Here is a 25,228-nt window from a genome sequence, read left to right as displayed (position 1 = left end):
CCTATATTTGTCACGATCGTCTGAAGGAGGAGACCAATGCGCAGCGTTGTGAGTGAACATGATGACTTTATTATTAAAGCAACCACGAAAAAACAACAAAAGACGATACGTGAAGTTCTATACTGAATACAACTAACAGCAACAAAGAAACAATAACCCACAAAACAAAGGTGAAAACACACAGAATATATATGGCTCCCAATCAGAGATAACGAGCCGACAGCTGACACTCGTTACCTCCGATTGGGAGTCATTAACCAATCACCACTAAATACAAACAAAATGAAACTCACCCATCCCCAACACCACCAAATGAGATACACCCTGGCTCACATATACAAGTCCTAGAGCCAGAGTGTCACAGTACCCCCCCCTAAAGGTGCGAACTCCGGGCGCACCAACATCAGGACTAGGGGAGGGTCTGGGTGGGCGTCTGTCCATGGTGGCGGTTCTGGCCCCGGTCGTGATCCCCACCCCACCACAGTCACAACCTGCTTCGGTAGCCTCCTCCCAATGACCACCCTCCAACTAACCCCACCTGGACTAAGGGGCAACACCGGACTAAGGGGCAGCATCGGCCTAAGGGGCAGCACCGGGATAAGGGGCAGCACCGGAACAAGGGGCAGCACCGGGCTAAGGGGCAGCACCGGACTAAGGGGCCGCACCGGGCTAGATGGCGGATCCTGGCTGGCTGGCTCTCGCGGATCCTGGCGGGACGGCTCTGGCGGATCCTGGCGGGACGGCTCTGGCGGATCCTGGCGGGACGGCTCTGGCGGATCCAGGCTGGACGGCTCTGGCGGATCCTGGCTGGACGGCTCTGGCGGATCCTGGCTGGACGGCTCTGGCGGATTCTGGCTGGACGGCTCTGGCGGATCCTGGCTGGACGGCTCTGGCGGATCCTGGCTGGACGGCTCTGGCGGATCCTGGCTGGACGGCTCTGGCGGATCCTGGCTGGACGGCTCTGGCGGATCCTGGCTGGCTGACGGATCTGGCGGATCCTGGCTGGCTGACGGATCTGGCTGCTCATGGCTGGCTGACGGATCTGGCTGCTCATGGCTGGCTGACGGATCTGGCTGCTCATGGCTGGCTGACGGATCTGGCTGCTCATGGCTGGCTGACGGGTCTGGCTGCTCATGGCTGGCTGACGGGTCTGGCTGCTCATGGCTGGCTGACGGATCTGGCTGCTCATGGCTGGCTGACGGATCTGGCTGCTCATGGCTGGCTGACGGATCTGGCTGCTCATGGCTGGCTGACGGATCTGGCTGCTCATGGCTGGCTGACGGATCTGGCTGCTCATGGCTGGCTGATGGTGCTGGCTGGGCGGCTGGCGGTGGAGGCGGACCCCAGCCTCGGATTGCAGTCATCACCTCCAGCAGGGCGGCTCCCATCTGCAGGAGCTGCTCTTTCTGGTCCCGAACCTGAGCTTCCAGTCTAGTATGGGCTGCGTCGGCTCCTGCTGATTCCATAGCAAGTGTATGATTCTGTCTGGCGGAAGGCTTTGCAGGCTCAGTACAGACGGGCGGCTTATGCAGCGCTTGGCAGACGGGCAGTTCAGACGCCATAGGGCAGACGGGCAGTTCCAGCGCCGTTGGGCAGACGGCCAGTTCAGGCGCCGTTGAGCAGACGGCCAGTTCAGGCGCCGTTGGGCAGACGGCCAGTTCAGGCGCCGTTGGGCAGACGGCAGACTCTGGCCGGCTGGCGACGCACCCCGTAGGCTCCGTGCGTGGAGCAGGAACAGGCCGGGCCGGGCTGGCGACGCACACCGTGGACCCGGTGCGTGGAGTAGGAACAGGCCGGTCCGTACCGGGAACACACACCACTGGCCTTAACTGGGGATCAGGAACGGGCCGGACCGGACTGGTAACACACTTCAGTCTCTCATGCCGTGCCACAACAACTTCCCTCCTTCTACTCGCCAATGACTCCCGTACTCCGTTAGCCTTCTCTCCTTTTCTCCCTGTGGCAGCCTCCTGCTGCTCCGTCGCCCAAGCCATGTGCCCCCCCCAAAAAATTTATTGGGGTTGCCTCTCTTCCACGGGCTTCCAGCCTCGCCTTCGCGCTGCCTCCTCGTGCCACCTCCTCTCGGCTTTGGCTGCCTCCAGCTCTTCACGAGGGCGGTGATATTCCTCCGGTTGTGCCCAAGGACCCTTTCCAGCCCGAATCTCCTCCCATGTCCAAAAATCCTTAGGAGGCGTCCATAACTCCTGTGTCCAGACCCTTTGCTCCTGGACGCGCTGCTTGGTCCTTTTTTGGTGGGTTATTCTGTCACGATCGTCTGAAGGAGGAGACCAATGCGCAGCGTTGTGAGTGAACATGATGACTTTATTATTAAAGCAACCACGAAAAAACAACAAAAGACGATACGTGAAGTTCTATACTGAATACAACTAACAGCAACAAAGAAACAATAACCCACAAAACAAAGGTGAAAACACACAGAATATATATGGCTCCCAATCAGAGATAACGAGCCGACAGCTGACACTCGTTACCTCCGATTGGGAGTCATTAACCAATCACCACTAAATACAAACAAAATGAAACTCACCCATCCCCAACACTACCAAATGAGATACACCCTGGCTCACATATACAAGTCCTAGAGCCAGAGTGTCACAATATTGTTATTTATTTTGCTCATTTGTACCCCAGTATCTCTATTTGCACATCATCTCTTGCACATCTATCATTCCAGTGTTAATACTAATTGTAATTATTTTGCACTATAGCCTATTTTATTGCCTTACCTCCATAACTTGCTAAATTTGCACACACTGTATATATATGTATTTCTGTTGTATTTTTTTGACTTTGTTTTGTTTTACCCCATATGTAACTCTGTGTTGTTGTTTTTATCGCACTGCTTTGCTTTATCTTGGCCAGGTTGCAGTTGTAAATGAGAACTTGTTCTCAACTGGTTTACCTGGTTAAATAAAGGTGAAATAAAAAAAATAAAAATAAAAATATCTGAAACACAACCAAAACAAACACCAAATGCATCCAACAAATTTGTAGAGTCACAAGCTTGATGTAGTCATTGCGTGCTATGAATATGGGACCAAATACGTAATACCTCAAATACTTTAACCTCATAGTCATTGCATCGTTTCAAATCTAAATTGCTGGAGTACAGAGCCAACACAACAACAAAAAATACGTCCCAATACTTTTGGAGCTCACTGTATCTATGATTGCGTTCCAAATGGCACCCTATTCCCTATGGGCCCTGGTCAAAACTAGTGCACTATAAAGGGAAAAGTGGGCCATTTGGGATGCAGGCATACATCCCTTTTCACCAGTGTGTTTAGACTGTGTCAGAATTAACTCTAGCAACTGGATTTTGGTGTTTTATCAGTGTGCAATAGAGACTTCCCCTGTATCTGACAGAGGCCTTCTAGTAAATGGATGATGCTAAGCGTCTGTTTATTATTTTATTAATGGTGTTTCCTTGGTCCTCCTGGGTGTGTAGCGGACTGGGAGGAGCCTTGTCAGGAAACCATTGTTATTGGTCTACCATTCCACCAACCATCCTTAGCCGAGATATCGCTGCAGCCCCCCCCCCCCACCCTAGGTGGCCAACCCCCTCTCCTCCCCCTCCCCCTCCCTCTCCCTCTCCCTCCCCCTCTCCCTCCTGCTCCCCTGTCTCCATCCAACCCTAGCCCTTCAGGTCTGAGCTGCATTACAGCATGTAAACCCAGGATTACAGCAGGCAGCTCCGTGTCTCTCGTCATGCCTCGCCATGCCTCTGTGGATCAGCACAGCTCATTCCTCCCATGGTGCAATGCTCCACGCCAAAAGATTAGCATTTCCCATGTTTCCCCCCTCGCTGTGTACTGTGTACTCCATCCATCCACCACACCTCAGTAACTGTGTACTACTACATCCATCCAGCCATCCAGCCATCCAGCCATCCAGCCATCCAGCCATCCAGCCATCCAGCCATCCAGCCATCCAGCCATCCAGCCATCCAGCCCCGTGTAGCTCAGTAGAGAGGTTGATATCTCAGTAGAACTCCTCTCCTCTCTCAGTAGAGAGGTTGATATCTCAGTAGAACTCCTCTCCTCTCTCAGTAGAGAGGTTGATATCTCAGTAGAACTCCTCTCCTCTCTCAGTAGAGAGGTTGATATCACAGTAGAACTCCACTTCTCTCCCCAGTAGAGAGGCTAATATCTCAGTATAACTCCTTTCTGAGTAGAGAGGCTGATATTGCAGTAGAACTCCTCTCCCAGTAGAGAGGCTGATATCGCAGTAGAACTCCCGTCCTCTCCCAGTAGAGAGGTTGATATCTCAGTAGAACTCCCCTCCTCTCCCCCAGTTGAGAGGTTGATATCTCAGTAGAACTCCCCTCCTCTCCCCCAGTTGAGAGGTTGATATCTCAGTAGAACTCCCCTCCTCTCCCAGTAAAGAGGTTGATATCTCAGTAGAACTCCCCTCCTCTCCCAGTAGAGAGGTTGATATCTCAGTAGAACTCCCCTCCTCTCCCCCAGTTGAGGGGTTGATATCTCAGTAGAACTCCCCTCCTCTCCCCCAGTTGAGGGGTTGATATCTCCTGCTATCTCTGATCTTGTAGTCGTACCATTGTCGGTCTGTCTATCCGTCTGTCAGTAGACAGCGTTGATGAAACAGGTATAACAGCAGACAGAGATGATTCGTCTGTCTTCTGGGTGTGTAAGGACTGGGTGTCAGTTTGAAAAGTCACGAGAGGTGTCAATGTGACAAATGGGAGTATTTTGGACCAAGGTAGCTAAAACACTATGCCCCGGGCCAGAACTTTCAGAGTGGTGATGTGATGTGAGTTTGAAGTTGCAAAAGTGAAGGGTGTGAATCTCCCAGCTTGATTGTCATCCAAGAGACAACACTGTCCCTCACTTCTCAAACACTGAAACACTGTGACACCAGGCCTGAGGGTCAGTCTTCAGCAAGATTGCATGAACCACACTGATTAAAAAACAACTCCAACTCTATCCCCCCCAAAAACAAGATACAGTAAAAACAGTACAATTCTTTAAATGTGCTTTGCTCAGCTACAGATGTAGGATCTTAATTAGAACCAGTTTGCTAAAGCAGGAAAATAATCCTGCAGCAACAGGAAATGTGAATTATTATATGGATTATAATTAATGGACATTTTTGTAGGGGTTGATACATTTTTCGTGAGGGAAAGTCTGAAATCTTAAAGTTTTATATTTCCTGCATTGCAGGAAAACTCTACTGCAACAGGGTGATCAAATTAAGATCGTACATCTGTACACTGAACACTGCACCTGCTAATGACTGTCCTATATTAATGTTTTATAATTTACAGTTCAGGCTGATATAGCAAGTTCAAATATTTATATTTTCTGCTGGCGCTAAGGAGGCGCAAGAGTCAAACACATGTTAGTTTTACATTGTGTCATGTAAAAACTGGCGCACTGGAATTTTTCAGCCCTAACCCAAGGTTCGGAAATTTACCTGTCTAACATCAGCTTGCTTGTGCTTACATTTTACATTTTTTGTCATTTAGCAGACGCTCTTATCCAGAGCGACTTACAGTTAGTGAGTGCATACATTATTATTTTTTCATACTGGCCCCCCGTGGGAATCGAACCCACAACCCTGGCGTTGCAAACGCCATGCTCTACCAATTGAGCTACATTTGTGCTGAGGTGGGAGGGGTGGCAATATTTGAAGTGTGTCCTTAAAAATGAGCGCAAAAGTTTTAAAACCTACAAAAAGCAGGTCTTAACATGTAACAGTTGATAATGGCATGAATTTTGAGTGAGGAAGCGCAGCCTATCCAGCCATGACGCATAGTGCCCATAGAAGGAGAGATGTGCCTTTTGTGCCGTATTTAGAAACATTAAAAAACGATTGGTTTCCCCCCTAGTTCGTTTAATTTGATAAAAAAAAACAAGCATAACCTATCCTCCCATTAATCAAGGCTGGTTTAGCAGCATCACATACAGTTGAAGTCGGAAGTTTACATACACTTTGGTTGGAGTCATTAAAACTCATTTTTCAACCACTCCACAAATTTCTTGTTAACAAACTATAGTTTTGGCAAGTCGGTTAGGACATCTACTTTGTGCATGACACAAGTAATTTTTCCAACAATTGTTTACAGACAGATTATTTCACTTATAATTCACTGTATCACCATTCCAGTAGGTCAGAAGTTTACATACACTAAGTTGACTGTGCCTTTAAACAGCTTGGAAAATTCCAGAAAATGATGCCATGGCTTTAGAAGCTTCTGATAGGCTAATTGACATCATTTGAGTCAATTGGAGGTGTGCCTGTGGATGTATTTCAAGGCCTACCTTCAAACTCAGTGCCTCTTTGCTTGACATCATGGGAAAATTAAAAGAAATCAGCCAAGACCTCAGAAAAGAAATTGTAGACCTCCACAAGTCTGGTTCATCCTTGGGAGCAATTTCCAAATGCCTGAAGGTACCACGTTCATCTGTACAAACAATAGTACACAAGTATAAACACCATGGGATCACGCAGCCGTCATACCGCTCAGGAAGGAGACGCGTTCTGTCTCCTTGAGATGAACGTACTTTGGTGCGAAAAGTGCAAATCAATCCCAGAACAACAGCAAAGGACCTTGTGAAGATGCTGGAGGAAACAGGTACAAATGTATCTATATCCACAGTAAAACAAGTCCTATATCGACATAACCTGAAAGGCCGCTCAGCAAGGAAGAAGCCACTACTCCAAAACCGCCATAAAAAAGCCAGACTACGGTTTGCAACTGCACATGGGGACAAAGATTGTACTTTTTGGAGAAATGTGCTCTGGTCTGATGAAACAAAAATAGAACTGTTTGGCCATAATGACCATCGTTATGTTTGGAGGAAAAAGGGGGAAGGCTTGCAAGCCGAAGAACACCATCCCAATCGTGAAGAACGGGGGTGGCAGCATCATGCTGTGGGGGTGCTTTGCTGCAAGAGGGACTGGTGCACTTCACAAAATAGATGGCATCATGAGGAAGGAAAATTATGTGGATATATTGAAGCAACATCTCAAGACATTAGTCAGGAAGTTAAAGCTTGGTCGCAAATGGGTCTTCCAAATGGACAATGACCCCAAGCATACTTCCAAAGTTGTGGCAAAATGGCTTAAGGACAACAAAGTCAAGGTATTGGAGTGGCCATCACAAAGCCCTGACCTCAATCCTATTGAAAATGTGTGGGCAGAACTGAAAAAGCGTGTGCGAGCAAGGAGGCCTACAAACCTGACTCAGTTACACCAGCTCTGTCAGGAGGAATGGGCCAAGATTCACCCAACTTATTGTGGGAAGCTTATGGAAGGCTACCCGAAACGTTTGACCCAAGTTAAACAATTTAAAGGCAATGGTACCAAATACTACTTGAGCGTATGTAAACTTCTGATCCACTGGGAATGTGATGAAAGAAAACAAAGCTGAAATAAATCATTCTCTCTACTATTATTCTGACATTTCACATTCTTAAAATAAAGTGGTGATCCTAACTGACCTAAGACAGGGACTTTCTACTAGGATTAAATGTCAGGAATTGTGAAAAACTGAGTTTAAATTTATTTGGCTAAGGTGTATGTAAACCTCCGACTTCAACTGTAGGTGCTGCTTTTTATCCTGGCCATTAGCCAAGTAGCCTATGAAAAATAGCTTTTAAATGGTCTACTGAAAGTGCTTAGAAATATTTTGGAGGTTCCTGTCCTCATGCTTTTTCATTACACACAATTCACATACCTGCATACTAAATTTCGCTTGTTCAAGTAGGCTATCTATCCCCATTTTCAAAGATCTCCCCTCGTCACATTACCAAAGACCCGCTCCTCCAAACTATTCAGTCGTCCTATAATGCCGTATTAACGGCATATCTTTTTTTTATATGCCTCGCACATAGGCAACGATACAATTAACAGGAGCCTAGTATTTGTATAGACGTGCAAATATTCTGCGTAAAGACGTTTAGGCCTATGTGTGCACACGGTGCCATGGCACGAGAGAAGCAATGTATCATATCATGCTTCTGACCGCATCCTATTTAGAAATATTGTTGTTGTTTTAAAAAACAGATAGCTTGTTTTCCATTTCATATGAATAAAAACCAAGCCCTCCATAGGCTACCCTTACCCTAGGCCTAGCTACTATTATGAAGGCTGGTTCAACAGCAATGCGTCGTTTCTTTTTTATCCTGGCCTTGCAAAGTACCCTATCCATAAAAGCTGTTTAAATAGTATATTCTTCAGAGTGCCTTGAATTGAAAATATCCTGCACCTCCTAAAACATACACACATATGCCTACCTGCATACTTAATTTAGCTTGTTCAAGTATCCATCCCCATCTCTAAAGAGCGCTGCTCATCCAGTTACCAAAGACGCGTTCCTCCAAACGTATTTAAATTATTCAGTCCTATAATGCAGTATCAACGGTAGACCTATACTGTATGTTGCTTATTGACAATGTGACTCACACATACAATACAATTTACGGGAGCCTAGTATTTTTTATTTTAGGAAAAGTGCAAATATGCGTTAAGGCTCATTGAAGTCAACTAGCTAGTGACGTAGGTAGTGATGTAGGTAGTGATGTAGGTAGTGACATAGGTAGTGATGTAGGTAGTGATTTAGGTAGTGATGTAGGTAGTGATGTAGGTAGTGATGTAGTTAGCGACGTAGGTAGCGATGTAGATAGTGATTTAGGTAGTGACATAGGTAGTGATTTAGGTAGTGATGTAGGTAGTGATGTAGGTAGTGATGTAGGTAGTGATGTAGGTAGTGATGTAGGTAGTGATTTAGGTAGTGATGTAGATAGTGATGTAGGTAGTGATGTAGGTAGTGACGTAGATAGTGACGTAGGTAGTGACGTAGGTAGTGACGTAGATAGTGACGTAGGTAGTGACGTAGGTAGTGATGTAGGTAGTGATGTAGGTAGTGATTTAGGTAGTGATGTAGGTAGTGATGTAGGTAGTGATGTAGGTAGTGACGTAGGTAGTGATTTAGGTAGTGATGTAGGTAGTGATGTAGGTAGTGATTTAGGTAGTGATGTAGATAGTGACGTAGGTAGTGATGTAGGTAGTGATGTAGGTAGTGATGTAGATAGTAACGTAGGTAGGGACGTAGGTAGTGATGTAGTTAGTGATGTAGGTAGTGATGTAGGTAGTGACGTAGATAGTGACGTAGATAGTGACGTAGGTAGTGACGTAGATAGTGACGTAGATAGTGACGTAGGTAGTGACGTAGGTAGTGACGTAGATAGTGACGTAGGTAGTGACGTAGGTAGTGATGTAGATAGTGATTTAGGTAGTGATGTAGGTAGTGATGTAGGTAGTGATTTAGGTAGTGATGTAGGTAGTGATGTAGGTAGTGACGTAGATAGTGACGTAGATAGTGACGTAGGTAGTGACGTAGATAGTGACGTAGGTAGTGACGTAGGTAGTGATGTAGATAGTGACGTAGGTAGTGACGTAGGTAGTGATGTAGGTAGTGACGTAGGTAGTGACGTAGATAGTGACGTAGGTAGTGATGTAGGTAGTGACGTAGGTAGTGATGTAGGTAGTGACATAGGTAGTGATGTAGGTAGTGACGTAGGTAATGACGTAGATAGTGACGTAGGTAGTGACGTAGGTAGTGATGTAGATAGTGACGTAGGTAGCGACGTAGGTAGCGATGTAGGTAGTGATGTTGGTAGTGACATAGGTAGTGATGTAGGTAGTGACGTAGGTAATGACGTAGATAGTGACGTAGGTAGTGACGTAGGTAGTGATGTAGGTAGTGACGTAGGTAGTGACGTAGATAGTGACGTAGGTAGTGATGTAGGTAGTGACATAGGTAGTGATGTAGGTAGTGACGTAGGTAGTGATGTAGGTAGTGACGTAGGTAGTGACGTAGATAGTGACGTAGGTAGTGATGTAGGTAGTGACATAGGTAGTGATGTAGGTAGTGATGTAGGTAGTGATGTAGGTAATGACGTAGATAGTGGCGTAGGTAGTGACGTAGGTAGTGATGTAGATAGTGACGTAGGTAGCGACGTAGGTAGCGATGTAGGTAGTGACGTAGGTAGTGATGTAGGTAGTGACATAGGTAGTGATGTAGGTAGTGATGTAGGTAATGACGTAGATAGTGACGTAGGTAGTGACGTAGGTAGTGATGTAGATAGTGATGTAGGTAGCGACGTAGGTAGCGATGTAGGTAGTGATGTAGGTAGTGACATAGGTAGTGATTTAGGTAGTGATGTAGGTAGTGATGTATGTAGTGATGTAGGTAGTGATGTAGTTAGTGATGTAGGTAGTGATGTAGGTAGTGATGTAGGTAGTGACGTAGGTAGTGACGTAGGTAGTGACGTAGGTAGTGACGTAGATAGTGACGTAGGTAGTGATGTAGGTAGTGACGTAGGTAGTGATGTAGGTAGTGACATAGGTAGTGATGTAGGTAGTGATGTAAGTAGTGATGTAGGTAGTGATGTAGGTAGTGACGTAGGTAGTGATGTAGGTAGTGATGTAGGGAGTGACATAGGTAGTGACGTAGATAGTGACGTAGGTAGTGATGTATGTAGTGATGTAGGTAGTTATGTAGGTAGTGATGTAGGTAGTGATATAGGTAGTGATGTAGATAGTGACGTAGGTAGTGACGTAGGTAGTGACGTAGGTAGTTATGTAGGTAGTGATGTAGGTAGTGATGTAGGTAGTGATGTAGATAGTGACGTAGGTAGTGACGTAGGTAGTGATGTAGATAGTGATGTAGGTAGTGATGTTGGTAGTGATGTAGATAGTGATGTAGTTAGTGACGTAGGTAGTGACGTAGGTAGTGACGTAGGTAGTGACGTAGGTAGTGATGTAAGTAGTGATGTAGGTAGTGATGTAGGTAGTGATGTAGGTAGTGATGTAGGTTGTGACGTAGGTAGTGATTTAGGTAGTGATGTAGGTAGTGATGTAGGTAGTGATTTAGGTAGTGATTTAGGTAGTGATTTAGGTAGTGACGTAGATAGTGATGTAGGTAGTGATGTAGGTAGTGATGTAGGTAGTGATGTAGGTAGTGACGTAGGTAGTGACGTAGGTAGTGATGTAGGTAGTGATGTAGATAGTAACGTAGGTAGGGACGTAGGTAGTGATGTAGATAGTGATGTAGTTAGTGACGTAGGTAGTGACGTAGGTAGTGACGTAGGTAGTGACGTAGGTAGTGATGTAAGTAGTGATGTAGATAGTGATGTAGGTAGTGATGTAGGTTGTGATGTAGGTTGTGACGTAGGTAGTGATGTTGGAAAGCCAGGTTTCTCAACTCCTCCTTTTCCTTATTGCCAAACTGACATCCTACTACGTGCAGACTGTATGTCGTAGCATTGGATACATTGTGGGAGGCAACCGTCTGCCTAGGGAGACTACCCACCGACCCCTCTTTCATTCTGTGTCTTCATGGGGGAAGAACACAGGCAAAGCCGTTTCTCCGACTGCTCTCTGCTCCTCTAACATAGACAAACTCCTTCAGTTTGAACTCGCTGTGCTTTTAATATGAAACAGGGCCAGAGTTTGAAGCTGCATTCTCTCCATGTTTGGCTGCGAGGCATGGAGTAGAGAAGAGGGTCTAAGAGGGAAGAAAGGAAGCCTGTTTCCCTGTTTCTGTGTCAGTGCTGGAGGAGATAGACACAGGCCCAGGAGGCCAGCAGGGAGTTGTGGAGCTCCAGTCTGGAGGCCCTGTGCACTGCAGTGCCCTGCGGGATGCCCTGTTAGCCAGGGAAGGCTCCCTGATCACAGATCATATTTATTTCCAAATGGCTTCTTTCAGACAGCATTAGAGCCACTGGTGATTGGATAATGTACCCCACATATGACCCTTGTCATCATGCGTCTGTAAACACTCAAATTGACAGGACGAACTATTGACTGGATTAAATTGATGGTAAATGTATACATACAGTGCATTCGGAAAGTATTCAGACCCCTTGACTTTTTCCACATTTTAATACATTACAGCCTTATTCTAAAATTGATTAAATTAATGTTTTTCTTCATCAATCTACACACAATACCCCATAACGACAAAGTGAAAACAGGTTTTAATAAATTTTTGAAAATGTATAACAAATTTAAAACAGAAATACCTTATTTACATACAGTACCAGTCAAAAGTTTGGACACACCTACTCATTCAAGTGTTTTTCTTTATTTTTACTATTTTCTACATTGTAATATATTTTAGATTTTAGATTCTTCAAAGTAGCCACCCTTTGCCTTGATGACAGCTTTACACAGTATTGGCATTCTCTCAACCAGCTTCACCTGGAATGCTTTTCCAACAGTCTTGAAGGAGTTCCCACATATGCTGAGCACTTGTTGGCTGCTTATCCTTCACTCTGTGGTCCAACTCATCCCAAACCATCTCAATTGGGTTGAGGTCGGGTGATTGTGGAGGCCAGGTCATCTGATGCAGCACTCCATCACTCTCCTTCTTGGTCAAATAGCCCTTACACAGCCTGGAGGTGTGTTGGGTCACTGTCCTGTTGCAAAACAAATGATATGGGATGGCGTATTGCTGCAGAATGCTGTGGTAGCCATGCTGGTTAAGTGTGCCTTGAATTCTAAATAAATCACAGACAGTGTCACAAGCAAAGCACCCCCACACCATCACACCTCCTCCTCCATGCATCACGGTGGGAACCACACATGCAGAGATCATCCGTTCACCTACTCTGTGTCTCACAAAGACACAGCGGTTGGAACCAAAAATCTCAAATTTGGACTCATCAGACCAAATGACAGATTTTCACCGGTCTAATGTCCATTGCTCATGTTTCTTGGCCCAAACAAGTCTCTTCTTCTTATTGGTGTCCTTTAGTAGTGGTTTCTTTTATTTTTCTTTTCTTTTTTCACCTTTATTTAACCAGGTAAGCCAGTTGAGAACAAGTTCTCATTTACAACTGCGACCTGGCCAAGATAAAGCAAAGCAGTGCGATAAAAACAACAACACAGAGTTACATATGGGGTAAACAAAACATAAAGTCAAAAATACAACAGAAAATATATATACAGTGTGTGCGAATGTAGTAAGTTATGGAGGTAAGGCAATAAATAGGCCATAGTGCAAAATAGTTACAGTTTCGTATAACACTGGAATGATAAATGTGCAAAAGATGATGTGCAAATAGAGATACTGGGGTGCAAATTAGCAAAATAAATAACAATATGGGGATGAGGTAGTTGGGTGGGCTAATTTCAGAAAGGCTGTGTACAGGTGCAGTGATCGGTAAGCTGCGCTGACAACTGACGCTTAAAGTTACAGTTGCAGCAATTCGACCATGAAGGTCTGATTCACACAGTCTCATCTGAACAGTTGATGTTGAGATGTGTCTGTTACTTGAACTCTGTGAAGCATTTATTTGGGCTGCAGTTTCTGAGGCTGGTAACTCTAATGAAATTATCCTCTGCAGCAGAGGTAACTCTGGGTCTTCCTTTCCTGTGGCAGTCCTCATGAGAGCCAGTTTCATCGTAGCGCTTGATGGTTTTTGCGACTGCACTTGAAGAAACTTTCAAAGAATTTTTCCGGAATGACTGACCTTCATGTCTTAAAGTAATGATGGACTGTCGTTTCTCTTTGCTTATTTGAGCTGTTCTTGCCATAATATAGATAGGTATTTTACCAAATAGGGCTATCTTCTGTATACCACCCCTACCTTGTCACAACAAAACTGATTGGCTCAAACACATTAAGAAGGAAACAAATTCTACAAATTAACTTTTGAAAAGGGTCACCTGTTAATTGAAATGCATTCCAGGTGACTAGAGTGTGCCAAGAGTATGCAAAGCTGTCATCAAGGCTAAAATATACTTTGATTTGTTTAACAGTTTTTAGGTTACTATATGATTCCATATGTGTTATTTCATAGTTTTGATGTCTTCACTATTATTCTACAATGTAGAAAATAGTAAAAATAAAGAAAAACCCTAGAATGAGTAGGTGTGTCCAAACTTTTGACTGGTACTGTAAGTATTCAGACCCTTTGCTATGAGACTCGAAATTGAGCTCAGTTGCATCCTGTTTCCATCAATCATCCTTCAGATGTTTCTACTACTTTGATTGGAGTCCACCTGCGGTAAATTCAATTGATTGGACATGATTTTCAAAGGCACACACCTGTCTATATAAGGTCCCACAGTTGACAGTGCATGTCTGAGCAAAAACCAAGCCCATGAGGTTGAAGGAGTTGTCCTTAGAGCTCCGAGGCAGGATTGTGTCAAGGCACAGATCTGGGGAAGGGTACCAAAACATTTCTTCATCTTTAAAGGAACACAGTAAAAGGCACATGACAGCCCGCTTGGAGTTTGCCAAAAAGCACCTAAAGACCCTCAGACCATGAGAAACAAGATTCTCTGGTCTGATGAAACCAAAATTAAACTCTTTGGCCTGAATGCCAAGCGTCACGTCTGGAGGAAACCTGGCACCAAACCTACGGTGAAGCATAGTGGTGGCAGCATCATGCTGTGGGGAAAGATGAACGGAGCCAAGTACAGAGAGGTACTTGATGAATACCTGCTCCAGAGCTCTCAGGACCTCAGACTGGGGCGAAGGTTCACCTTCCAGCAGGACAACGACCCTAAGCACACAGCCAAGACAATGCAGGAATTGCTTCGGGACAAGTCTCTGAATGTCCTTGAGTGGCCCAGCCAGAGCCCGCTTGAACCGGATCTAACATCTCTGGAGAGACCTGAAAATAGCTGTGCAGTGATGCTCCCCATCCAACCGGACAGAGCTAGAGAGGATCTGCAGAGAAGAATGGGAGAAACTCCCCAAACACAGGTGTGCCAGGCTTGTAGCGTCATACCCAAGAAGACTCAAGGCTGTAATCGCTGCCAAAGGTGCCTCAACAAAGTACTGAGTAAAGGGTCTGAATACTTATGTAAAAGTGATATTTCCGTTTTTATTTTTAATACATTTGCAAAAAATTCTAAAAACCAGTTTTTGCTTTGTCATTATCGGGTATTGTGTGTAGAGTGATGAGGGAAAAAATAATAATTTAATACATTTTATATTAAGGCTGTAACGTAACAAAATGTGGAGAAAGTCAAGGGGTCTGAATACTTTCCGAATGCACTGTATATGGAATGGTTTGAATAATGAAACAGTTTTGGGCCCAATTAACACACAAGTAACAAAATCACACATTTAAAAATGACAGTAGCTTGATTGGTACGTTGTGATCAGGAAGACACAGTGCATGGATCTAGTTGGAAGAGCATCTGCACTGTATAGGAAGGGGCCTGACAAACACACACCCACACGTCACACTCACTGTCATTCATTTCAGATTTGTTTTCTCATTAAAAGTGTAGCTCATGGAATACATTTTGATAGATTAGAATACTTTATTTATTAAGTTATTTTCATTTGCAAAGTTGAACTCTTGTTTTAATTTATACACACAGTTAATTGAATAGGAAGGGGAAATTAACTGTATTATTTTGATTAAGGGCAGAATTGATAATTGTTCACCTCATTCAATAACAAACCACTATATTGCAATTGAATTAAATTCAATCTCAAATTAAATGGAACAATGGATGCTTGTGCGACTACCACATTGTTCCCAAATATTATAAGTCACTATGTTGCATTCTATTCAGAAGTACTAGCCAAATGCCAGATGGGCTGGTCCATTTTAGCCCAGTGGGCCGATCTAAATAGTTTTTGTAGAATCAATATTTGGTATAATAATGGGGTAAAAAGATGGGCAGGTGTGATAGACATGCCTGGACTTCCCTGATTCTATTCCAAAAAAAGCTCTGACCAAGGCCAAAAAGGCAGACACGTAAGCTTGAATAAAAAAAAGTGATAGGAGCAAGAGCTGATTTGTCTTTTCTTTGAAGATAGTGTAGAAACAGCCGTACAACGCAAGATTCTAGTCAGTAAATAAGCATCAACTACAGTGTGTAGAAAATGTATATTTTGGGTAAAACCATTTGAATACGATCGCTTTTTGACAGCACCGCTTTTGATTTGAACAAAACTTTCCATACATATTTACCCATTGTAGAAGTGCTCAGAAAGTGACTCTTTGGACCTGAATGACAAAACGTTCAAGACATAAAGGTGCTCAAAGTTGACCTATTTTGCATACCCCACCATAACATGAGACATCCATGTCTTCATCGCTAGAAAATGTAAACATTTGAGATTGATATCATTTGAAAGATTACAAACAGGGTTGTCAAACTATTTGATAATTTCTTGAATTGTCCTTTTTTTATATACCTTAAACGTCAATTCAGGGTGGGTGTCATGTTTTGGCTGATAAATGTACTATAATGGGAAAACAATTGACATTTCAACTTTAAAATGTCCTACTTTCAAAGATGGTTGGAGTTCCACATATCAGAGAATGTTGACTTGAATTGGAATGTCTGTTGTTTTATATTATACTGTCAATCCTCCATATGAAACCTATTGAAGTCATAGAAATATAGACAATAGAATAGACATGACCATTTAAGTTGACATTCGATGGTTGGTGGACCGGCTTCCATCTTTGTGGTAGTAATTAGATTTACATTTCAATGGTGTACCAGCTAAATTGCAGTGGTCTAAAGGGATATGTCCATTCTATGCATTATATTTCTATGATTGAAATGACACCCACCCTGTATTCAAGAGCATGTTGTGTCTCAACCGATGGCGGGGAACAACACAAAAACCTCAGATGTAAAGTAGGGTCTAAGCTACAACATATTCTAATATGAAAACGCTTTTTTTAGATAATTGACGTTGAAGGTTAATATAATTATTTTGCAAGAAATTATAAAATAGTTTGACAACCCTGTTTATAAGCTTTTAAATGATATCGAACACAAATGTTGATCTTCTCCAGTGATGAAGACATGGATGTCTCATGGTGTGGTGGATTATGCCAAATGGGTCAACTTTGAGCACCTTTATCTCCTGAATGTTTGGCGATTGATGTCCAAAAAGTCACTTTCTGACCACTTCTCCCATGGGTAAAAATCAAAAGGGACGATGTCAAATAGTGACTGAATTCAAATGGATTTACCCTTTAACAATTGGAGCAAGCAATTAAAAACAGCTTGGTACTCAGGTGGGAAATCAGAGAGTGAATTCTTCATACTATAAAGATCAGGCGGAATTGACTGCCTAGTCTATTATGGGTGATGTGCCGCTGAGGCTGATCACAGAGAAAACAGAGCAACGCCATCCCCTGGACCATCTGTGCACTGCGGCTGTGCTTTGCTGTGCAACGCCTCCCCACAGAAAAATAATGGCTTCCTCTGGGACTTGCTGTCTCTGTGAGAATCAAGTAGAGGATCGTCTCAAGTTTTTCTTTGTTCTCTACAAACAGTGGGGCGAAGATGCACAGAGCAAGCTAACCACATTTCTGAGGTAGCAGAGGTAGCTAGTTCTTCTGTGTAGACTGTAGAGACCCTGTTGCATGCTCCATTGAATCAATAAGTCCTGTTTTCCAATTAATTAATCTCTTGGTTGTCCCGTGTTAGTGGTTCTTAAACTTGTTGGTCCAAATAATATAAAACTAAACAAATATTATAAATACAATTATAAACTGGGTGGTTCGAGCCCTGAATGCTGATTGGTTGATAGCCGTGGTATATCAGACCGTATACCACAGGTATGACAAAATATTTATTTTTACTGCTCTAATTACATTGGTAAACTGTTTATAATATCAATAAGGCACCTCAGGGGGTTTATGGTATATGGCCAATATACCACGGCTAAGGGCTGTATCCAGGCACTCCGCATTGCGTCGTGCATAAGAACAGCCCTTAGCCGTGGTATATTGGCCGTATACCACACCCCCTCAGGCCGTATTGCTTAGTTTGAGGATAGAGCATGTTAAGATGGCATTCAATGCATCTTCACTTGTACATTTTGTGATTTTGTTACTTGTGTGTTAACTGGGCCCAAAAATATGTGCAATGGTCAGGTCACTGAGGAAAACGTCAGATTGACGTCGAAACGTCAGTCACCTGTTCGCGTCCTGTACAACAGTGGAGGCTGCTGAGGGGAGGACGGCTCATAATAATGGCTGGAATGGAGTCAATGGAATAGTATCAAACATGTGGTTCCCATGTGAGTGCTCCAACTCCCTTTGACCTGGAATTAGTCCTTCTGGAAGTTTTTCTTGGTCAGCCATTCTCCTGATTGTTGTCATTGTTGCTAAGCGCCCCTCCTTTCCTTTGTTTGCTGAAGGGTGAAGGTCACCGGAACTCTTTCATTATTCAAACCATTCCTCATATGTATACATTTACCATCAACTTCATTCAGTCAGTAGTTTGTCTTGTCAATTTGAGTGTTTTCAGGTGTTGGCCACGCCTAGTAATTGGCCAAGCCTGCTCTTAATTGGTTTGCGTCTTGAAAAGTGGTCTGTTTGAACAGTGGGAGAGAAAATGCTTGGAAGAGGTAGACATACTGTACAGTAGTGTAGAGGAAAGCGGGGCGGTAAGGAAGGTTGGTGACAAGTGTAAAAAGAGGGATACGTGCTCTAGTAGCTGGGAGATGGAACCTGACGGGAGCGTGGATGAAGTACCCGCGGTGAGGACTGGCGAGTTAGGGCCTAGTTCTAAGGATGTAAAAGATGATTCTGGCCCAGTGGGAGTGAGATTTGTGGAGAGAGTGGATCCTTGCAGTTTGGCTGAGGAAAGTGACAAAGGAAAATGTAACAAAAAGGGCTAAAAAGCGTCTGCTAAATGATGTAAATGTAAATGTAAAGAGTATAGGTTTCTGGTTGGAGTAAGGTTCACTAACAATTATGCTTTTTTGGGAGATCCGTTTGAAATATTAAGGATGGTAAGGGATGCATTGGGAAAGGTGGAGTCGGTCAGAGTGACCAGAAGTGGTTTTGATTTGATTTCTTGTGTGTGGAAAGAGAAGAAGGAAAAGGCATTAAGAATCGACAAACTATTGACTTATGAAGTGGAGCGTTTGCATTTTTGTAGCAGCACACCTTTAAAAGGTCTCTGGCGTGGGGGTGTTGGACGTAGAGGTCTCGTGGTTTACCAGCAGCATGCCAGGAGTAGTTGGAGCACGCCGGCTGAACTGTGTAGTGAATGGAGGAAAAGAAGAAAGCCTGTGGGTATTATTGATGGATGTTTGACGAAGAGTTTCTCCATGTGAAGATGGGATTATGTTAGGTATCAAATGGCCACCCGGACTATCCCCCCCCCCCCCCCCGTACAAATTACCTCGACTAACCTGTACCATCGCACATTGATTCAGTACCGGTAACCCTTATATATAGCCTCGTTATTGTTATTATAAAGTTTTACTTTATTTAGTAAATATTTTCTTAACTCTTTCTTGAACTGCATTGTTGGTTAAGGGCTTGTAAGTAAGCATTTCACGGTAAGGTCTACACCTGTTGTATTCGGCACATGTGGCAAATAAAATGTGATTTGATATGCGGTGAGAGCTTTTGTGTTCAAGCTGTTGTTTTGCCGGAATTGCAAAATGTATGGACATGTATCAAGTGTGTTCTGAAGGAATGTTGTTGAAGAATCTGAGGGTGTACGATGTTGTAATTGTGATGGCAACCACGTTCCCAATTCCCCGGAGTGCCCGGTAAGGGTAAAGGAGTATGAAGTGGCAAGGGTCAGGGCTATACAGCAGGTCTCCTACATGAAGGCACGTAAAATAGTTGAAGGAGCAAGGGGAGCGGTGGATGCTGGAGCTGAAGATATGGCGGTGGATGCTGGAGCTGAAGATATGGCGGTGGATGCTGGAGCTGAAGATACAGCAGTGGATGCTGGAGCTGAAGATATGGCGGTGGATGCTGGAGCTGAAGATATAGCGGTGGATGCTGGAGCTGAAGATATAGCGGTGGATGCTGGAGCTGAAGATATGGCGGTGGATGCTGGAGCTGAAGATATGGCGGTGGATGCTGGAGCTGAAGATATAGCGGTGGATGCTGGAGCTGAAGATATGGCGGTGGATGCTGGAGCTGAAGACATGGCGGTGGATGCTGGAGCTGAAGATATGGCGGTGGATGCTCCGCAGATTGTGGAGATTCAGTGTTGTGCAACAGTTGAGGGAAACTGATATGCTGATTGTGAAGAAGGTGGATTTTATTGTGATTATCGCGCATGTGATTAATTGTACTGCACAAACTGAAAAAAAGTCAAAGAAACTGGACATAATAGTATCTGCGGCTGAAAGGTTTTTGGATTTCCAGGACTTTACTGCCGAAACATTGCAACGAATATTGTCCGAAGATGCTTTTCCTTCTCAGGCCCCAGAGCCTGTAGGGATGGGCATTGGCAGTTGAATCTGAATAAAAGAGTACATTGAGTTTTTATTATTGATATTATTTGGGCTGATATACAGCCAAAACAGTAGGTGGCGGAAAGAAGAAGACCCCTTACAGTAGGTCGCGGCAATATACCAATAGAGGTAGTCTGCCATAAAACTTTGAAGAAGAAGACATGCTATATGCTCTGCAGGAAAGGTTTTTGTTGTTTTAATAACCTTTTAGCATGGTCTGTGTTTTAACCTCTTTAAACCAATCTGTTTTATAGTTGAATAAATATGTATTGAATTTTGACAATTTTTATGAGTCAAGTTAATATTTTAACCTCTTTATGTGCATTGGGTAGGGTCAGCTCCGTCACAGAGCAATTACCTTTTCGTCCAACTTAATTCATAAAAACCAATTATATATTGGCATAACGGATGAAAACAGTCCAGTCTGAGCTCTGCTGACCATTGTGCTGCTAGAGACAAGAGCTCCATTGTTAAAGGTTGGCTCTCCACCCCACCAATTAAATCGTTGTAATGTTAATGAAGTCATTTGTGGAGTTGTGTGAGTAGATTTGATGAGGATGTTCTTGCCAATAATAAGATATTTCCCCACACGTGGTGGGGGGGTCAAACAAAAACATGTCTTCATTAATAAGATAACCTGATGCTGCTCACGTTGAAATGACCAATGGAATAGTTTTGCACTAACAACAGTAGTTGACGCATCTAATTTATCAACATTTTCTCATTATTTAATTGAAAAAAGCAACATTTCGAACACATCAATGTACCTTGGGGAGAATAGCTTCTGGTCGCAATTGCATCAAACAATCAGACTTTTGTCATAATTGCAATGTGTAGGCCAATAGTACCTGTGTGTTGATTTCTGAAACCTTTTTAACAGTACGACATTCATGAAATGACTTGGGATGGACCCTCCTCATCTACTGTGGTGGTAGGATTTTGGCACACGGATCAGACAGCCCAGCCAGCAGATACCCAACTATGTCTTGTCTCCAGAGTCAGGAGCTTGTGATGGGAGCTAGTTCATACTGTTGGAACTTAACAGTTGTGCTGCTCCTGTTTCTTCGGTCTGTTTTATGTTTTTGGGTCTCAAACCCAAAAGTCTTTGCTGTCTGCATGTGTGCTCCATTTCCCAACAGAAGGGTTGGACTCATTGGAGATGTCAATGACTTTGTTTGGTGTGATTTACAAGCTCGGAGTAGCAGTCAGAACGGGGAGGTGAACCTTCAACCTGCATGGCTAAAGCAAACACACTATCCACAGTATGAGTTTACCAAGGCTAGTGGTTATGTCAATTCACTAATATACAGACAATCCTTTCGTTAGGTATTGTCTTTAAATAAACGTGACTTATGAGGTGTCCCCTGAAAGATCACGCCCAATGTACTGTTGTATACAGTCGATGAACATTTTGGCCTATACAGCATGTTGGGTCATGTTCCAATTACTTTGAATGTGTATGCTTAGGTGTCCCTAGAGGGCCTGTGTGGAAAGGGAAAGTGGTCCTGTTGCAGTGTTTATGGTAATCCCCCTCTCTGTATGAGCAAGTTGACAAACACCACAGGCAGCTCACGGGCCTTCCTGGAGCCGTCAGCCCACACAGAGGGACGCTACACGATCCTGCACCGTCAGCATGACATCTGTGTTGATTGAACCACTGCGCCACATTGACTTTCCAGTCAGTGTTTAGAGAGTCTTCAGGGCAGGACACTATTGATGTGAACCCGCTACCCTGCCTGGAATACCACAGTGAGTGTTCCCTGAGCATTCACGGAGCGTTCTCCTGAGCGTTCCCCCATTGAGTAATGAGGTCTGTGTAAACACAGACATACTGTAAATATAACCGGAGGAGACGATTCACACAACAACTCATGAAAACATAAGGGAGGGTGGGAGTTTTAAGAATCTCACATCTCTTTTTTACTAAATTGGCATCTGGCGCCTTAATATACCGGCGAGCGACATGCTGCGCAGGGCTTTCATCACTGTTAGTCCCCAGCGGTCCAGAGGTCTCTGAGGTGAGGAGACTGGGCCAGAGGTCTCTGAGGTGAGGAGACCGGGTCAGAGGTCTCTGAGGTGAGGAGACTGGGCCAGAGGTCTCTGAGGTGAGGAGACTGGGCCAGAGGTCTCTGAGGTGAGGAGACTGGGCCAGAGGTCTCTGAGGTGAGGAGACCGGGTCAGAGGTCTCTGAGGTGAGGAGACTGGGCCTGTGGTCTCTGAGGTGAGGAGACTGGGCCTGTGGTCTCTGAGGTGAGGAGACTGGGCCAGAGGTCTCTGAGGTGAGGAGACCGGGTCAGAGGTCTCTTAGGTGAGGAGACAGAGCAGACATCACACTCCAATTTCCTACGTTGTGAAGGCAACAGGAACTCACTAAAAGGACAGCTTGACTGAGTAGCCTCTGGAAACATTACAACCTACCACCAACCACCTTGGGCTCGTCTGTGTGGCCTATTGTGGGAATGGTGTTGCGGGCCCTTGTGTTGTTAGTGTTGCTGGTCACTGGTGTGTTGGAGAGTTGCTGGAGTGGAGTGAAGAAAGGATGCAGCCCAAATGGCATCCTATATAAACTCAGCAAAAAAATAAACGTCCCTTTTTCAGGACCATGTCTTTCAAAGATAATTCATAAAAATACAAATAACTTCACATATCTTCATTGTAAAGGGTTTAAACACTGTTTCCCATGATTGTTCAATGAACCATAAACAATTAATGAACATGCACCCGTGGATCGGTCGTTAAGACACTAACAGCTTACAGGCGGTAGGCAATTAAGGTCACAGTTATGAAAACTTAGGACACTAAAGAGGCCTTTCTACTGACTCTGAAAAACACCAAAAGAAAGATGCCCAGGGTCCCTGCTCATCTGCGTGAACGTGCCTTAGGCATGCTGCAAGGAGGCATGAGGACTGCAGATGTGGCCAGGGCAATAAATAGCAATGTCCGTACTGTGAGACAACTAAGACAGCGCTACAGGGAGATAGGACGCACAGCTGATCGTCCTCGCAGTGGCAGACCACGTGTAACAACACATGCATAGGACCGGTACATCCAAACATCACACCTGCGGGACAGGTACAGGATGGCAACAACAACTGCCCGAGTTACACCAGGAACGCACAATCCCTCCATCAGTGCTCAGACTGTCCGCAATAGGCTGAGAGAGGCTGGACTGAAGGCTTGCAGGCCTGTTTTAAGGCAGGTCCTCACCAGACATCACCGGCAACAACGTCGCCTATGGGCACAAACCCATCGTCGCTGGAACAGACAGGACTGGCAAAAAGTGCTCTTCACTGATGAGTCGCTGTTTTGTCTCACCAGGGGTGATGGTCGGATTCACGTTTATCGTCGAAGGAATGAGCGTTACAACGAGGCCTGTACTCTGGAGCAGGATCGATTTGGAGGTGGAGGGTCCGTCATTGTCTGGGGCGGTGTGTCACAGCATCATCGGACTGAGCTTGTTGTCATTGCAGGCAATCTCAACACTGTGAGTTACAGGGAAGACATCCTCCTCCCTCATGTGGTACCCTTCCTGCAGGCTCTTCCTGACATTACCCTCCAGCATGACAATGCCACCAGCCATACTGCTCGTTCTGTGCGTGATTTCCTGCAAGACAGGAATGTCAGTGTTCTGCCATGGCCAGCGAAGAGCCCGGATCTCAATCCCATTGAGCACGTCTGGGACCTGTTGGATCGGAGGGTGAGGGCTAGGGCCATTTCCCCCAGAAATGTCCGGGAACTTGCAGGTGCCTTGGTGGAAGAGTGGGGTAACATCTCACAGCAAGAACTGGCAAATCTGGTGCAGTCCATGAGGAGGAGATGCACTACAGTACTTAATGCAGCCGGTGGCCACACCAGATACTGACTGTTACTTTTGATTTTGACCCCCCCTTTGTTCAGGGACACATAATTCCATTTATGTTAGTCACATGTTTGTGGAACTTGTTCAGTTTATGTCTCAGTTGTTGAATCTTGTTATGTTCATGCAAATATTTACACGTTAAGTTTGCTGAAAATAAACGCAGTTGACAGTGAGAGGACATTTCTTTTTTTGCTGAATTTAGTATATACTGTATAGTTTAGGGCTCTGGTCAAAAGTAGTGCACTATATAGGAATAGAGTACCATTTGGGATGCTGGCAACGGGTTTGAAGGAGAAGGGCTGAGTGGAGGTGTGACTCCCAGCTAATCGATACAGCAGTGGGGGAAGCAGGACCACGTCAACTCACTGGTCTCACTCATCCTACAGCAGGACCACGTCAACTCACTGGTCTCACTCATCCTACAGCAGGACCACGTCAACTCACTGGTCTCACTGTGTGGTTCTGGTTCAACCACCTGGCCCAGCACCATAACGTCAGCATTCCCAGGCCCCAGCACCATGCCCCTTGCCTACCCTAATGCTACCCTTCCCCTGTACCCCCTCCACAGTCTGCCCAGCCCTGTACACCACTAGCAACACAGTTGGGAAACCTAGTCAATCTGGTCAACAAGTCTGTCTGGTTGTACTAGGAAGCGCTCGACTTGATCTGATAAAGGAGATGAGATGGGGCGAGACTTTTTACCAATGTAGAAATGTCAAGACGAGATGGCGATACGTGGGGAACAAAAGGGAGTGTTTCAGTGTGGAGAGCGAGGCATTATGGGATGCTAATTGTGCCATTCTTTAGCCTCTGACTGCAGCACAGGAGAAGCCAGACACAGCCCCACATGTTTTGCCAAAGGAATTGAGCCCTTATCTGTCCCTCAGAAGATAAGAAGATGCGCGCTCTCTCTCTCTCTCTCTCTCTCTCCCCTCTCTCTCTCTCTCTCTCTCTCTCTCTCTCTCTCTCTCTTTGTCTCTTTCTCTTCTTTCTTTGTTTCTCTCTCTCTCTCTCTCTCTCTCTCTCTCTCTCTCCCTCTCTCTCTCTCCTCTCTCTCTCTCTCTCTCTCCTCTCTCTCTCTTCTCTCTCTCTCTCTCTCTCTCTCTCTCTCTCTCTTC

General features: G+C 44.7%; 1 protein-coding gene across 1 annotated transcript in view; it reads left to right on the top strand.

The window, feature by feature from the left end:
- Nucleotides 1-25,228, top strand: part of LOC311141343 (glutamate receptor ionotropic, delta-2) — a gene marked incomplete at both ends in the record, with an annotated part of 590,499 nt that overhangs the window by 397,979 nt on the left and 167,292 nt on the right. The gene's annotated exons all lie outside the window — the stretch shown is intronic.

Source organism: Coregonus lavaretus (genome assembly GCF_964263955.1).
Source record: "Coregonus lavaretus genome assembly, chromosome: 14".
NCBI lineage: Eukaryota > Metazoa > Chordata > Actinopteri > Salmoniformes > Salmonidae > Coregonus > Coregonus lavaretus.
Note: the sequence above shows the minus strand (reverse complement) of the source record. Positions and strands in the feature narration are given on the sequence as shown.